Source organism: Pyxicephalus adspersus, chromosome 3 (genome assembly GCF_032062135.1).
Source record: "Pyxicephalus adspersus chromosome 3, UCB_Pads_2.0, whole genome shotgun sequence".
Lineage (NCBI taxonomy): Eukaryota > Metazoa > Chordata > Amphibia > Anura > Pyxicephalidae > Pyxicephalus > Pyxicephalus adspersus.
In genome coordinates, this window is record NC_092860.1 from 37052841 (window position 1) to 37071452 (window position 18612).

General features: G+C 37.0%; 1 protein-coding gene across 34 annotated transcripts in view; it reads right to left on the reverse strand.

Moving 5' to 3' along the window:
• PTPRD (protein tyrosine phosphatase receptor type D) overlaps positions 1-18612 on the reverse strand; it is a 956723-nt gene that overhangs the window by 246222 nt on the left and 691889 nt on the right. The gene's annotated exons all lie outside the window — the stretch shown is intronic.

The window sequence follows — 18612 nt, forward strand, 5'->3', positions numbered from 1 at the left end:
ATACGTCGTCCATAGAAATACAGCTCAGCGCAGCCTCTGGAGTGCTCAGAGGAAGTGTGAACATGTCTGTAGATGGAATGTATTACCTTGCGCCATTTAGCTTTCATCATGTGTGCGCCATCACCTCACCCCATCCATCCCCTGTCATAGTCAGCTCCTGTGCCCTTCCTTCCTGCCATGTCCAGGCGTCCATTACTCGTCATTATAACTCGCAGGGAAGATTCTTTTTCCCAGGCTTTTTGTCTCCCTCTCAGGAAGTCAGTATTTGGCCTGTATTCTATAATAGTTATTGTGCCCAGGCTGATACAAGTTATGATATGAATCTCTTATAGTGCTGCTTTCCATGGTCACAATTACTGTCCCTGGAAACAGCCTTTCATGATAGTTTCCAATAACAGCTAAATGAATGAACGCTGTACACACATCTCTGTTCTGTTCTATAGGGAGGGGAGGACAGCAGCACCCAACTGTGCTCTCTTCCATAAGAAAGGATGTTCCTGCTCAAACTAGGGACCATTCAACTAATAGAAGCCCAACCGTTCACCTTGGGTGACATTCATCTGATGTATGTATGTAGCCCTGGGGAAATATGAAGTCTGGGGCCCAAATGCACAGTATTCCAGCTGTCTGCCATTGTCAATTGGGGCCCATGACCAGGGTAAAATGTCCAAAATGGCAAAAACCCTAATCCTCTATTCTTCAGTTCAATGCCTTGCTCTGTCTGAAATGATGTGAATGGGACTGATGACTATAGGAAGAAAATGGAAGCTTACCCAGCTACTATTCTTCGCCCATCTCGGACAATGAAGGAGCAGGCAATGTCCCTTCTGCAATAAAACACTCTTACACCTGACCATTTTTTTAATACACTCATCTGTCCCAGTTGTGTTTCAGGCGCTGCCATCTTCTTCCACTTCTATTCTGGTAATCACAACTTGACCAGCTTGATTAACAAAGCCACGATAACATAACTCCCGGGCATGCGTGTCAGAGTTCTGACTGAAAACGGACTGAAAATGATCCCTCTTCTCTTAGGCTATGTATTCATGTGCAATATTTGTTGTTGGAAAGGATCTTTCATGATCCTTTCCAACGACTAACGACTGCATGAACAAGTGTTGTACATACAGCACTGTTCTTCTCTATGGAGAGGGGAGAACGACGGAGCAGCACCCCGCTGCGCTCCCTCTCTCTTCACGTTCATTATGATCATTCGGTGTCCATCGTCCGTGGATCCCCAAGGACAGTCGTTCAAATGATGGACAACGAGCGCTGTACACATGCTAGATTCTCCGATTGCCAGATTCTCCGATATCGGCCTTGAGACGATTATCGGATGACAACAATTGCACGTGTGTACCTTAGATTGTAAGCTCTTCTGAGCAAGGTCCTCTCCTCCTGTTTGTTTGTTTTGGACTGTCATTTGAAACCCCAATTTAATGTACAGCACTGCGTAATATGTTGGCGCTATATAAATACTGTATAATAATAATATTGCAGCATTGTTGCAAGAAACATGCATGCATTACTACAATTCATTGATTTACATGGTCCTTATTTCCTTTCAAAGATTCAGTTGAGTTTTTGATTTTAAAATACACACATTCCACAGCAATATGACAAAAATCAGGCAGCCTGTGAAAGTGAAAACAGAAGGAGTGCATACTGGTAATTGAGTCCAGTGCTTACCACTGTACTACCTAATCAATACAAAATTGTTCTCCCCAAGGTGATTTTCACAACTAGGAGTCACTGAGGAGTCAACGATTAAATGACGACCATTACACAGTGGTGTTTGCCATTTGTCTGTAAAATATTCTAGCAAAATATTCCAGCATTCTGGAAATTTTTGCTGCATTCTATACAATATCACATGCGGTTTATTTAAAGGAAAGTCATTTATTCACATATCAAAGCCCAGTCTAATCACATCATAGAATCTTTAATTAATCCCCTATATACTCTCACTATGTTGTAAATGTTATTTAGAGTTGTGCAATGCGAACACTGAACTATTATGACTAATAGGAAAAAGTCTTCTTGGCATAATCATTCCTTTGAATACAAAAGAGACTTAAAAAAATGATGTTTTCATGCCAAAAAAAGCATAATGAATAATTTGGCAAATGAATGTGGTATTTTAAAACACTTCAGTATGGTTGAAGGTGACCTTCACTTTTTTTACCCATTCAATTAAGCATATTGCAAGACTGGCAAAGGTATTTTTTTTAATCAGAGTCATTATATTTAGAGTGCAGGCATAAGGAAACATTTGGACATCTTCCTATTGCAATTCACATGATGAAGTGAGGCCAAGAGGCAAATGCATGCCCTGCTCCCGCTTCCTGAAAATTTCCACTGATCCTTTTATTTGATCCAGCTTTTTCATTCTGTAATCTCCAAACCAGGGGCTTCTGTCCGCCTGCTAACACTCCAGTTTCTTTATAAAAAGTCTGTCGCTTTAAGGGCGTCTCTTTTGAGTTACAAGCATGAGACTAAGTTTGGCTTATCACACAATATAAATTTTTTTCCATAGTTTTATACACAGCCTGGTTTTCACCCCCCCCCCTCTTGCCAACATCACAGAACAAATCCAATGAAAGCAGTTTCCTCCCCCCTTTCCACAAGCCAGTACAGTGAATTCCTAGGATCAGATTTCAGCCTTTTGCTGTTGTAAGAAGGGGCCCTAACAACTGTTACAAAGACTGATGTGATCATTCATTTCTTCTACCCATCTCTAAAGTTTCTTACAACTTTAGTTACTTTTCTCATGGAGAGTTGTGCATGTTTAATGTATCTTTTATAAATCCAAATGTAATTTCTTAATGAATAATAAAAATGACTTTTATCCATGTAATGTAAAGTGCATTCTGAAAAAAAATAATGTATAAAAGTGGACAGAGATATCCAGATATCCCCTGCATTTGTGAACTTTATGTTTTGTATTAATGATCATCAGCGTATAGATATGCAGCTTATGAATGTGAGAACAGTCATTGACAGGAGACAGTAGCTTGATCCAAATAAAAATGTTTAATAGACATCTTAAAGATCTGCCTGTGATCCAGGGGCATGCCATTGTCAGACCCTCTGGGCTTCTGTAGACAGTGATCAAGTTATGACGCTTACTCAAACTAAGTATAGAGGTCCTATTAAGGCATAGGTAACGTTAATTCAAGACATTTCTAGATTTGGCTTCTCCCTAAAGAGCTATGGTTGGGTGTTTGCTATTGCAGGGAAGGAATCTGTCCCGGTGCATTTACCTGTTGAACATATGGTGACATTTAGCATTGTTTTAGGCAGGTACTTTGAACAGGGTAAATGTATAGAGAACTAAAACTGAGGGGGGTCACTAACTATAGTCTAGAAGCTGGGGAAAACAGGACTGGTTAGCTCGGAATCCTCAGGGACTGGCTAGGCTGCAACTTGGACATTATATCACTGGGGGAATGAGCCTGGTTTTCAGTGACTAGACCAGTGTTTCTCAGCCTAGGTTTCCTCCAAAAAAGTTTAGGAGCAATTTGTGAATTTCTGGTCAGTGTAGGTGACACCAATGATCTTTTTGGCTATCTGTAAGGGTAACATTCTTCCCACTGGCCAGCAACATACAAGTAATTGTTCCGGCTGACCACCATGTTATTATACTGTAAGCTGTGGATATAGTAATTATAGCAAGGGTTGCCAAAGACCTAATAGTTTCAAGGGCTCCTCTATGTAAAAAATGTTATTAAAGGCTGGGGCAAAGACTTAGCTTGAAGAATAGGAGCAAATAGAAGAGGGACCCATTGGGAAAGTACTTCAAGACAGAAGCTCATATGTGCTAACTTCAGGAACTGTCACTTCAATGGAGAGACCCACTCCACATGAGAGATGCTTCTCTTACTGCCTGTGAGGATGATGAGTTCTGTGAGAATACTGTTGTTTGAGAATTACTAGTTGTCTGAGCTGATATTTACCTGCTAATGGATTTGAACTGCCTGTTCCTGACACTCTGCTCTCCTAACCCTTTCTCAAGCATATTGAGTTATAATAAATTACCCCTAAACTAAAGATTGTTAGTCTCTATGATTCTTGAACCCACACTACAAGGACGAACCCAGGAAAATTCTGCCAATCCTTTGAGGGTGGGTGATACAGTAGTTTGGTTTGTTTCTTTCATACCACATTAAGTTCCTTCTTATCTGCCTTGTTTTTCCTTTTGATCCTTTATAATAGATCTTGCCTAGAAATCAAATATCATATGAGGGGGAAGTGATTTTAGGAAAGCAGTAAAAATGACAAATATGGAAGTGCTGAATTGTAAAAGAGCTGTAATATCACTGATCTCTATCAGTCTCATGCAATGTGCCTCCAATCTCTAACAGTCTCTTGAAGAACGCCACCACTCTCTAACAAATCCTACAGCATGTTTGCAGACTCTGAACATTTGCTGTTGCATGTCAACAATCCTTGACAGCTTCCTGTGGCATTAAATTCACTGAATCATTTGCTTCCACACTTAAGACCCCTTAGAAGAAGTAAATTGACCACCACTGTCTTTAAAGATCTATAAACTCTTCAAATATATTACACATATGTAGGCATTAAATTGGGTGTTTTTTTGTTTTCCAGAAGTATTTTACAGGAAAGTTTTATTTATTTATGAATTATATTTATATAACGTTTGAATTATTTTTTTTTTAGGTTCAATTAGTATGTTGATAAAGGGAAGACGGATACATCAAAGAAGACAAAATATAAGCAGATTATACCAGGTCTAAGGGCAAGGTTAGGTCTAGTTAGGTCAAGTAATAAAACATATATACAGTAATGCCATATAAGATAAGAATAAGACCTAAAGCTGGTGGTTGTTATTTTTCTCTACTCCTGCCCTCTCCCCTGTACATCTCCTTCCACCCTACACTGCATTGGTAAATAGAGTTGGAATCAACTCTGATCAAAACTATCCAACTAGCAGCTGGAAGATAAAAAAACACAGCAATGTACTAAATGCAGGACAGATAAGTAATTATTCATATTTTAGCATGTCTGTATGTACTACAGACAACTTTGGTACCTGGATGGAAAAAGGTTGTTAACAAAAAGCCTATGGCAGACAAATTGGGGAGCTTACATTTGGCATGATATAAACCTAATAGGAGAATACTCCCAAAATAAATATGGGATGTGGTATCTGATGTTAAGCAGAATATTGTTGTTGGAGGAAAATGGCCATGCTCTTCTCGTGCAAAAATCTAACATGTGTACAGTGGTCCCCAAATTTTTTCATCAATCCGTCAAGGGAGATAGATCAACTGATTTGGATTGATAAAACAACTGATTGGGATGGACCACTGTACATTTCTAAGGAAGTAATTACAACTGTATACCGCTTACTTGTACCCACCTCCTCCATGCAACAGAATGGTGCTGTGTGTACAGTGCTCCTTCATTACCAATGACTGCCATCTCATGTCTGCCTGGCTTTAGAGAGGATCATATAGGGGGTCATGTGCAGGAATTTGAATATGTATATATTACATTTAATTTCATATACTTAGATACAATGTTCTTCTCCCTGACAAAGCTTTGTACAGTGTTTCTACAAATACTACGGGCACATTGGGTTATATATTCATAAACATTTCCCATAACATGAGTGGAGGGGATTTGAAAAATATGTAAAAATCTATTTTAAATCTCATGAATAAATAAGAATCAAACGGTAAATGATATCCAAGGCTTTTCTTTGCTGTTTTGCTATCTTAGGTAAAACAGACCCTAGGTAAAAAAAGACCTTAAATCACATCTGCTCTAACAGTGTATGAGGAGCAATATTTGTTATTTTATACCCTGTTGCAAATCACTACTAAAAGATGTATGTCCTGTGCCGGCTTACTGAACTTGCCATTACATCAAACATCAAGCTAGAAAATTTGCAAATATTTTTTTTAATGTCTCCTTTACAAGATAAAGCGTGCTGTACTTCATAACTTATCCCCATAGAAAGGGAAAGTGCACCTTTGGCAAACACACATGAGACTGACCTTGATAAAATACTGGCAGATAGTGTATTCATGACAAAATTATGCTTTTAAAGCTTGCATTCATTGGAATAATGACATTTACAGGCTATTGAAAACACTTTTACACCCACTAATGGTTAATAGCTGGGTCTTTGCTCTTAGACTCATTTTGGAAGCCTAAGCATATTTTGGACCCTCTTCGTGTTGGGACAAAGCCAACATATCAGCTTTGACATGATGCATTTTCCCTGTATTTTTGGTGTGTCAGGTAAAGTGTGTTCTGATGCAGATAAAGCAAATATTACCGAACACACAAAAAGACTGTAGAACCACAGAGATACTGCAGTATGAGCAAAATAATAGCTGTCAGAGCGGTCCTTTACAATGTCAACTTAATGTTGAAATAAAGGGATTTATAAATAAAAAAGACCAAGAAAACCAAAGGTTTAGGGCACATTGACTAATATATAACATTCCTAAGTACTACTTGCTTATAAAGTAGCCTATACAATAAATACTAATGTTAGGTTTACTTGAAAGTGCTCTTTCAGTCTCATATCTCCCACATCAAATGCTGGAAGCTTTGACATACTCAACATTTACTGGATATACCTCAGTTATGGAGACCAGGATTCCGTCATAAAATGTTGAAAGCACCTTAACTTAGTGAGCTGTAATGACCAAATGCCACATAAATCTCAGAAAAGCTGGACAATTGTAAAACATCATTTTAAAATTGGATTTGTTCGCAAGTGGCTATTTGCTATATGTATAAAAAATATGACCTATGCCTACAACAGTTTAGATCAGTGTTTCTTAACCAGGGTTCCTCCAAAGGTTGCTAGGAATTTCTCGAGCAATCAGCAGTATGTACCTCATAGGTCAGTTTAACCAATACCAATGATCTTTTTGATATCCATTAGGGTGACATTCTTCAACTGGCCGGCAATGTAAAAAGCATTCCTCCCACTGGCCACCACACTAATGTACTGTGAACTTTGGAGATTGTTGTTATCACTTGTTTCATAGGATTATTTCAAGGGGTTATCCATGTTAAAAAGGTTAGAGAGAGTCTTGGAACACTATTAAAAGTATGTTTCTTACAATCTGGCATCCCAAAATTTATTATGATGTTTTTATGATCCAGTACATACCCTCAACACCATACCATACCCAATCCTCATACTATCCCCATGTAATTTCATTATGTTCAAAGGTAAGTAGCCATAAAAACTACAGATGAAGGCTGGACTGGCCAGATTAAGAAAAAGTATAGAACATAAACAAGCAAATATGTATGGCGAATCAACATATCTAAATAACATTAGGAGTTGATTTAATATGAGGTCTATAAGGAATATAGACTGTTCACATATATCCCTTGCAAGGGATATTTTGCTTATCTTAGTAAATTGGATGAAGTTCTGCTGACCAAACCAGTCCAATCATCAAAAATCCTGTTTATCTTGCCCAGCATGAGGTATTCTTTGCAAAGTGAACTATTGTCACATTTACTTAGTGAATGATCCCTTGCAAGTTGATAATTCACCTTGGTAAGTGAACAGACTAAATTCTTAGTAAATCAGCCCCTATGTGTTATTAGAAGATACTAATCCAGTGCCCACAGATAGTGTTAGCTTAAAAGTACCTCCATAGTTTGCTTTATCCAATTTATTGGATATTGAATCCCACAATGCATGAGTTTCTCAACAACCAATTCAAAGTTTTTAGGAATGTATTGTGCATTAATGTGATGATAAAACAATGGAACCACAAAGAGCAAAAAGGGAACTAAGCACACATACTAAACCACCAGAGACAGAAAGAATGTATTGAACCTAATAGATAAAATCATTAGCTATTAGAGGACACTGGGCCTTTCTGAATCCTAATCCTAAGGCAAAGTAACAAGTTTGCTTTAATCTCCCCTTCCCCTGCAGCATATGTTTACCTTTCTTTTACTGTTGGGAACAAATGATATACCCAATACTACCAAACGTGGAGGAGTGCCTGGCTCACCCTATGTGACAGCACTAAACCAGTCATCACTCTCATAACTCCTTAGCCCAGTGTAATCTATGATTCTGGCTTTCCTTTGCTTACACAGAGTTAAACAGAATAGATGGGGGGATGAGGAAGGTAAGTATACATGTTTGTGGAGGTATGCCTTAAGTGAACCTATTTCTGTGCCCTGTATACACAAAGCACAGATTCTGCTTAAGTAGGAAAAAGTGTAAGTGTCATATTGAAAGCTGCTCATGTGTTCGTTATGTATCTGCCCTACAGACTTTGTCCTTATCACTAGGATTCATTGAAATAGGTAATGTTAATTTCTGGCTTCTATCCAAATATTTGAGAAATTGTTAACAAGACCATATTGCTTCATATTGTTTTCAGAAACTGCTACAGGCTACATTTTTTAACCAAGCTGCTACATTTCTTTTTCTTTTTACACACACAGCGGTGTCAGAAAGAGCTTTTAATAGTTGCTAAAAAGCAGATGATTCCTAATACTTTCCAGCAATACAGTTTCCTATAGTGAGTACTACTGATATATTGGGGGGATTTGAGTAGTTTAGCAAAATACAAAAGTACATGGTTGACACCCATAATATGCTGTGTGTTGGTAGCCGACAAAAAGACCTAGGGGTATTTAATGTACAGCGCTGCGTAATATGTTAGCGCTATATAAATCCTGTTTAATAATAATAAATAATATTAATAAAGACTTAGGGGTACATTTTTGGCAAATCAACAAGTATTTTTCTATATTGGCAGGGAAATGCATGCAGAGATCGGCTGCAATATTTATTATTTTATTTTAGTTTATCTTAGTTGGGGTTCACCCTTTTGACATTCCTAATCATTAAAGAAAATAAGAAAATAAGAGTTCAAATATAAATGTTGCTACAATCTTGAAATAAATAAAAGACTTATGTTTACATATTTTTCGCATTATGTAGATATTTAAATCTCTCCTTGGTTTATAAATACACAGCTATTTGGCCAGCACATGGTGGTTATAAGGACAGCATTTTGTTCGAATATCTGCACTTTCTGTTAGATGGTCTCTGAGACATGAAGTGCTGACTACACAGCCATACACAGATTATTTCTACAGAAATATAGTCTGAATTGTGTGTCATATATTGCAACATACTTTGCTGTTTTCATCACTAGCACTACATGTATTATGCTTCGTACACACGTCAGATGATTGTCGCCTGAGATGTGTGGTCGGGCTTGTCATGTGTACAGCAGTACCCTGACGATCCATTATGAATGACTGCTGTGCATTCCTGTGAAGGAGAGCACAGCAGGGTGCCGCTCGCTTCCCCTTTCCTCTCTATAGAACAGAATGATGGTTTTGTACAGCGCTTATTTGTTCACCTGTCACAGGTAATAATTATTAAAAGTTGTCTATCTTAGAACTGTACTTTAGTCCTTCAGGGCCACATGGAGGACAATTTTTATATAAGCAGTCATTTTTTATTTTTTTGTAATCCTCACCTAAACACATTTACTCCTGTTTGTTAGAGAAATACTGTAAAATATGTATGGATCCTGGCCCTTTTGTTGGGCAGCCCTGTGCTAGACCATGTAAAGTGTTCACCTTGAACTAGACCAAATATCAAGTATATACATGGAAGCAACATTTTTGCACGATTCAGATATGTTTTGTACAATCTAGCCACTGTCTGGCAATTTATGAAGTCAGACCGAGAACTAGAATTTCTATCTGAATTGCTAAAAACCTATTAATGCTTTTTTTAACTTCTGTTATAGAAAATAAAGAAATTAAAAGGATAATTTTATTTCTGATTTTATTAGAAATCCCTACAGACCTACAAGTATTGGTAAGTAATATACTACAGTAAAATAATACAGATAATCAGCTAGACATATCTGGATACAAACCAATGCCCTGGAGGGTTTTACAAAACAAACAAGGCAGTGTATCCAAACTAACAGCTGAGCATGCTTACACATGCTTAGAAGAACTAGGCACACTTCTCAGAGCAACTAAAAACTCAAAACAGCTCCCACAATCCTACTGCTCAGTGTGTTACCTAAGGGCAACAATATGGGTGTCTGTATACAGTCAGTTCCCTTTCCCTCCAATCATAAAACTCTTGAAATGATTGGATTACAATGGAGCTGTGTAGGACTTCCCTGGGGGTATTATTAGATGCTTCCGATTATTGGAGTCTTTGTTTTTGTACACAGAGTTTTTTCAATGCCCGCTTATCTATAGCCACCCTAAGACTCAAAGGATTTGCATAATTAAGCACCAGGTCTACTAGTTTAACTCATAGCCCAAGGCCACCTGCTTGGACATGGATATTGAGAACTCAATGCATCTGTGTGAGTGTACAATACATGGGCATGATGGAGCTAACCTGCACATAATTGTATGGGCCTATGTAAAGGGAACAAATTACATCTTTACAAGCTCAATGTCTTATTATTATTATTAATATTTATTAAAATGGAAGGGTTTTATTTAAAAATGCCATTAGCAGGTTGATGAAGGGGGGAAGGGCTGAACCAAGGAATGCAAAATATAAGCAGATTAAACTTCAGCATTTAAATGTTAGCATATAAGAAATGTATAAGGAAAGTTCTAATATTGATGGATTTTACTGAACCTTTTTTGATACACCTCTGTATATGATGCCTATGTCTATGTGCCCCTCATGTTATGACATCATGTTGTCACTGCATAACCCTGCTGATGGACCCCGCTGGAAGCCAATGGGAATTTTCCAACTCTCCATGGAGTGATCTCAATATGTGAAGACCAACCCCAAATAGTAAAAAAAGGAAGACTCAGGATCATGTGAACTAAGACTTAGCTAAGACATTCAGTTATTTTGTTTCTTTTTTTTAATTATAATTTGGTGATGTGTAAAGACCAACATTAAAATATTTGTCACAATGTTTTAGGAGTCTCCAAGGTATAGTGTATTTAATAAGTGTATTTAAGTTCTGCCATCTAGTGGTCACATTACCATAAAAACTACACTGTAACATGTTTCCTATTTTCTATTCCTAAATTGTGCTCTACCCATATATATATAAGTACGATTGTTATGGTTATCATTTGTCAGAATATTGAGTCTTTGTCAGTTTCATCCCAAAGGATTTTAATATACTAAAACCCTGCAGAGTCTTTAATTCCAGGCTTTCAGGTCTATATTCTTCGACACCCTTACTTTAGATAATAAAGTCTCCTCCAGACTTTGTTAAAAAGAGTTAAATTAGTCTAAATGATTTTGATGAGAAACCCCTTTCACATCTTTTTCCCATAGCCTACAATTTGTTTCAATATTATTGACGCTTCCTTCAAATCATGATTGATTGTGTAGAATGTACATAGGTAAGAAAATCACAAGCACTAGTTAATCAAGGGTGTTTGCAAAGCGTAGCTTGCATTTATGCACAAAGATGTTTGCCAGAATCCATTATGTAAATGCTGGATTGATACCCAGAATTTATTGAAACTGCAACAAAGCACTGTCTATGCTTAAACAGCATTAAAACACTTGTGAAAATCTGTAAAGCAGTCAATTACACAATAACTGACAAGGAAAACTGACACTGATCTGAAGACCAGCTAACAGTATTGTTTTTTACTTTGCAACTAAACCATTTTTGCTTTCTTTTCTCAGCTGCAGAATCTAGGTTGTATGCAATCGGAAATCCATGCTGGTTTGTGTGTCTTGCAAAAAAAGAATAGGGGAGATAAGAAGTGCGTACTTTTTATTCTTTTTTTCACAGGTATGCATAGTGAATTCCTCTAGACCAAAACAGGAAACATCAGCATTATGCACCAAAGATACTCTGAGATAATCCAATGCAGTGTTATTTGCCTCCTGGCTGTTCTTTTGAAGAAAATGACATGCAGGAAACTGTGACAAATGGCAATACCCAATAGAATCCCCAGCAGACCTGATATATTCACTTGATGGCTGAACACAAAAGCACACAAGACACCATAGTGCATGCAGAATTTCACTTTTGGCATGAGTCCCTGTGGAAAAAATGGACCATTCAAAAAAGAAAAACAACCCCACCTATCATCTATGAGAAAAAGAATAAACTTTTTTTTTTCTTTCTTTTTTTTTTCAAGCCCTCAGGTTACACTGATTGTTGGCTAGGTCCCAAGGATAGCATCAGTTTGTTAGAACTATTTAATAAACAAAGGGGATAAAATTCATTTACCTTTCTCGTGTAGTCAGTGTGAACTATCATACTTGTGTATTGTAATTATTTCTAATTAATATGACAAGCTGTCTTTGGAAATTAAGTAAGTCATTTGTCTAGCAGTTCTAATAATGCAAAGGTTAAATAAGGATTAGAAAGTGATTAGAAGACACATTTTGTGCTCTCATTTTTTGCCATAAACCTGTCTATTTCCATCATCTCTCTTTAGAGACCATTAACATTCTGCTGTTGGTGTTCAGATTTTAAAGGGACTGGCAGGATTTAAGCACTATTGATATCAAAACCATAGCTCATAATTTATGACGGAATTCATTAAGTGTTTATACAGTTATAAAAATGTTTCTTTGATTTCTTATGGGAATCTTCACAAATTAGCTAAAAGTGATACATACATGCATGCTGAAAAAATCCAATTGACTGGTTTAGAGCTTGGAATGGTTGTATTATAGACATACCTATACTTTTGTCATGGTGCTGGATTTGGTTAAATCATAAGCACATAGTACACAGTGTCTACCACCATCCTAAAATGTATGAATCTTGTCAGATGATACTTTGTTTAGACAATGACCAGTAGGAACTCCTGTAATCCAGGTGAGAAAAGAATGGTGCATATTATCCATGAGCTAGAAAATGATAAGTTCGTTGCTTAAAAAGTTGTATAACACATCACACATTATTACCGTTATTTATGTCCCGATTGGCACAAGCAATGCTCCAATCAATTATTTAATTTGCTGTTATTGTGTGGTCAACCTATCTAGGTCCACTATATCCCAAAGTTGCCTTTGTCATGAATGCAGGTCAAGTAATTTATGCACTAAGGTGTCAGGAGTACCTTTTTGACAAGGCTCCCTTTAAAAAGAACTGAACTCTGGGAACTGTGCCCCCTAAAAATACAAAGGACTAGTCTCCGGCATTGTTTGTGTTCCGCTTTCAGCTGCTCTTTTCCTCTGTACAAAATTACTTGCCTTGTTTTGCTCTGTGTCTCTGTATAAGAGTAGTCATCTTGGTAGATGCAGGACTTCTCCTCCTCATATTAGAGCCTCCAGCAAAGGAGAACCCTGAGAGGCTTGGCAGTGATATAACCCATTATAACTCCAGATCTCATGAGACCAGCATTCAATAGCACCAGTCCATGAAGTCTCACAATACAGATGTTGAGCTATGAGACTATACAGGAGTGCCTAGGCACCACCACATACTAGGAAGTACACTGCTACTTTTCAGGAGGAATTAAATACAAAAGTTACATGATCAGGGTAATGCTAAGGCACATTACAATTTCCAGATTTTAACAGAGTAATTCCTCACTTTTAAAGTTCAGTTCCAATTTTTAGTAGCCCTAACATACAAAGAAAACTAGAACCTAACACTTGATTAGTGTACTGTTTTACTGGCAAAACCGTTTATGCACAGTAAAAATCCAGTGATGTCTATGCCATGGGGAGTACAATAAACTTTACTGTACGTGGACTAATTTACTCATATTTGGGTTTGTAGCAGGAATTAATGCCTGCATGAACCAACTTGTGAACAAAAAATAGATACTGAACATAGTTTCAAATGTTCCAGCAATTTATTTTCTCATGGATGCATGAGCTAGTATGCCTGTTCCCTCTATTTAAGGGAGGTTACGATTGAGAGGGGGGCTTAGGTGGTTCTTTGATGACTTTACAGTACAGGTACAATCAAGCGTGTTGTGCTGACTGCTGCCCAACAACAACTGTTTTCTCTACAATTACTTAGGTTGCAGCAACATAGCAACATATTTGGAATTCTTGTTCTGAGGTTGCACTCAAGATACCCTCGGACCTTATATATATATATATATATATGTATATGTTTGCATAACCTAAGGGCAATGACACTATGAACCACTGTGACTCATTCACCTTCACTAATGAGAGCAGTACGACAGGGTGTGCCTACATAAACACAGTTCATGTCATCTTAAATACTGTAATGACTCGTCTGTCATATAGTCTGTCCAACATTTTCCCCTCTGACTTTACTGTTTTAGGAGCAAGCCCATCTAATGATCCTAATGGATTCTCCTGTCGTCATTTCTAGGAAACACATGTATAAACATGAAAATTTTTGTTACAAAATGATGGAGTAAATTTTATCATTGAGTTTCTGTATTAAACTGCATTAGGTCTGTAAGCCATAATCAGCTAAATAACGAATGGTGCGCAAAACAAACTCACCAGCTAGGTTAAAGTGTTGGTAATACTAGTGTCCACTGTTTGTACTACCATTGGTAAGTTTCACTGATCAAAGTCTATCTTCTCCAGCCTTGGAGAGCTTTAATAAAGGCCCAATGTTGGGCTACTCATTGTGAAAACATTTAAAAAATAAACCCAAACTATTTACAGGATAGTTGCTCTAAACCATACGAACAATACACCGCCATAGATTAACATTAATAACAATTGGAATAAATTTAAGGTTGAGTAACATGTTTAGTGCAAAAAAAACACTTCTTTTAAGTTAAATAATAATTTTTTGGTTTATATATGGTGTTTATATCTGTCCAAGATGAAGGACAACCCAGGAGGAAACAGGGAGAGAAAGACTTGGATCTAGAAATGGGACAGGCTTTCCAAATTAGGGAAACGTGGGAGGTATAAATGCTTTTTACGTTTTGTCACATGTTGCTGAAAGCTCAGTTTAATTCCATAACTATTAATAATAGTATTTAAAACAATCATAACAATATGAACACAAAATCATTTTTTATTGTTTCAGGTTTTCCCATTCTGTATGTTTAACCACAGTCTTTTAAGGAATTTAATAAAAACAGTCCATTGTGCAGTGCCAGAAGCATGAACAGTATATACTAAAGCCACATGAATGTGTTTTTAAACAGCTGTTCTCTACAAGCTATGGATTTGCAGTGGCATTTACAAAGCACATGAAAAAATCTGACAGTGCTTTGTAATTCCCCTCATTTTTTAAACTTCTCTGCTCGATCAGTAGTCTGTGAGACCTTGGACACAGATCCAGAAAGCTATCTGGAAACTGGAAACGGTTATTGATCTATCTGTCAGGTGTGGAGGAAATATCTGGCTTACAAATAGTCTTCATATTGTGGAGACATTAGCTCCTCATATAAAATACTGTTTGTGTACTCAGTGCATTCTACAAGAGATGTTTTGCTTAAAACTAAACGTTAAGAGGTTTGTAGAGAAACCACGGCTGTTATAGCCTCATAGGCCGATACATGGGGGATTATTTACCAAAGGAATACAGGGTGTTCACCTAGCAAAATGTATTATCTGCAAAGCATATTTTGCATAAATAGACAAAACTCCACTGATTTCAACCATCCAATCATGTGCAAGTACTAATTTTTGTTTTCTTTTTAGCCTTGTATACAAATCAGACAGATGTCTTATTTCTGTTGCTGAAAATGATCTTTCATAATCATTTAGACTGACAGAAGAACGATGAGCTTTGTACACACAGCACTGTTCTGTTCTATGATAAGGGGAGCAGGGTGGCTCAGTGGTTAGCACTATGGTCTTTGCAGCATTAGGACCCAGGTTTAAATCTCGGCCAGGACACTACCTGCATGGAGTTTTCAGGTTCTGCATGGGTTTCCTCCAGGTACTCTGGTTACCTCCGACATTCCAAAAACAAGCAGTTAGGTTAATAGGCTTCCCCCTAAAATTGACCTTAGACTGTATTAAAGAAATATGACTGAGTTAAGGGCATTAGATTGTGAACCCCTTTGAGGGACAGCTAGTGACATAAGTATGGACTTTGTAAAGCGCTAAGTAATATGTCAGCACTATACAAATACTTTATAAATAAGGGAATGGGGAAGAATGAGTAAGTGGCACCGGGAGTGTTGTTCATTGATCATTCATTGATCCATCTGGACCAGGGGACCACTGACCACATGCCTGAGATCTTCACGCCCATAGGTTTTGGGCAACGATAATCTGTGTGTATATCGCTTTGGTAGGTTTTTTCCTAAATCGACGTGGTAAACTTTTTCAGGTTTGTTAGAGATGTATTGTGTTTTTGTAAAGACATTCATACAGGAAAGGTGATATTATATTTAATAGCAGAGGAAGTGTAAAAACACATACATTTTTAGGCTAAAGAATTACAAATTTTCCCATGTTTTTACACGGTCAGAAGAAAAATATATGTAAATATTGGACCTGATTTATACCCAATCCCATGCTAGGAAATGTAAAAGAAAAAAACGAAAAAAACATGACTTTTCCTTGTGGAGTAATAATTCACTTTATCAAGTGAACAGCTTCCTTTAGTAAATCATGGCCATTTTCTGAGCCAACCTTGTAAGTCAGCAAAAAGAATCCTGGAGTGTTTAGTGTACAAAATGTCTTTACTGTGATTGCAAGAAAGACACTTTTGAGGCAGATAGAATTGGAAGGATCATTTTAAGTTTAATAATTATCAATTATAATAAGTTACAAAATGAATCCCATATGTACATAAATTTGCCATTGTTGTATATTTTAGTAATTTTTTACTTTTAGATTGCTTTTCATTCAGCCATCTTTATTAGATGCGCATTCCTTTTGAGTATTGCACTGATGGTTTCATTATTTATATTATTTTATTTGGGTCGGAATGGGGGGGTTGACATAGGAACTGGAAATATAACTTTCTAATCAGTGGAAAACTTGATCAGGTAAAATATTCTGCTACAGCATGTAAAATAGAAAAGTTTAAATGAGCATAATAAAAATTTAAAATGTATTACAATTCAAAACATAGCCACTACTTTTGCAGCGGTGTAAAAAATAAGTATCTGACCCAGAAAAATTGTTTTTGCTTAGACGCCAATTCTAGCATACCTGCTTGTTATTTTCCGTGTTAATGGAATGTTTCATAGAGATTGTGCATAAGCAAAGCTTTAAAACATGTTTGGCATAAAGCCTCTGTACTTATTAGGTTTCAAAAGCCAGCCCAGCACAATTTCTGAAATATTCTGTGCCAGGCTCTTTGCATTTCATGCTGGACATAGACTTTGTAAAGATCAGATGGGCTTCCAGAGGAGCGGGGATTATAAAGAAACATTCCTAAACCAGCAGATGCAGCTAAGTTGCTTGGTAACAGCGCGTCAGTAAACTTTTTATAGTTCACAAATTTTAAATCTGACATTTATTTCGAGCATTGCGAGACAGCCTTTAATAACTAATAAATATGGTGTCACCTTTTGCTTGGACTGGCCACACACATTCAGAATTTGCATATATTTGATATTTTTAAATCAGAAAAGTTTACCAACGGCTAGTATAAGGGTCCACAAATAATCATCAATTGAAGACCCACCTACTACGTGTTGGAAAAATTGTAGGCAAATGGAAATATATGCATTTGGAGCACATATGTGTGAACTTGCCAAAAAATGTGTGGCAAGTATAGATAGCTCTACCAAACACTATAGAACGTATTGACCATATTCATTTCTCCAGTGCAACTGAAAAACTTTATCATGGTCAATGAGTAATAGAGTAAAAAGAAACTGATACCGTCATCTACGTGTTCTCTCCTCCAATTAGCAAGCTCCATTTAGCTAATTCGCAACACTGTGGATAAAAGCAAATCCCGATGGTTTACAGTGCTGCCTTTTCTTCCCCAGACTAATTACCTATGTGCAATAATTAGTACAGGTACTATTTCAAGGTACATTTGTGAATGTTAATTTCAAAACAGTCAAAAACCTTTTTTTATAGTTTTGGATACAGGCTTAGGAAAGAGCTAGCGACCATTAGAGAGATTTTTCTTAACGTACTGTCTTACCTTATGTGCTAACCACTTCCTTACAACCCTGGCCATATTGGCATGTGCCACCACCAAAAATACAATAGACATCATAAAAATAAATTCACCAAAAACAAAAAACTTCAAAGGGTTTCATTTTATATTAAAAGAGAAGTTACAGTGGCACTGATTCATTTATATGAAAAAGTTTTCTTTTTGCTTCGGAAAGTGTTTTGTAATAATTGTAGGTACACAAAGCAGTTTGTTAAAACCTTAAGCTTGTAACATGCACAGAACAATGCAGCAAGAAAACAGATCAATACATGCACTGTTAAATCCCACAGTACTAGTCATTGTAGCACTAAAAAAACAGCACGTTTATGAATCATGGTGAGCACCGAGTTCTGATATAGTAAAGATGAGCTTTTATATCGAGAGAAAAAACAATATCAAACTGAGAAAATAAAAGGTCTGGCACACCAACATAGGTAATAATTCCACTGCCTAACCACATTCATAGAGGCTAGCAGCAGATGCAAGTATACCCTGGAGCGATTTATACAAGTGCAACCTCTAGTGAAGCCATTCACATATATTATTCCACTTCTGCACGTAGAACACTTCCTACATT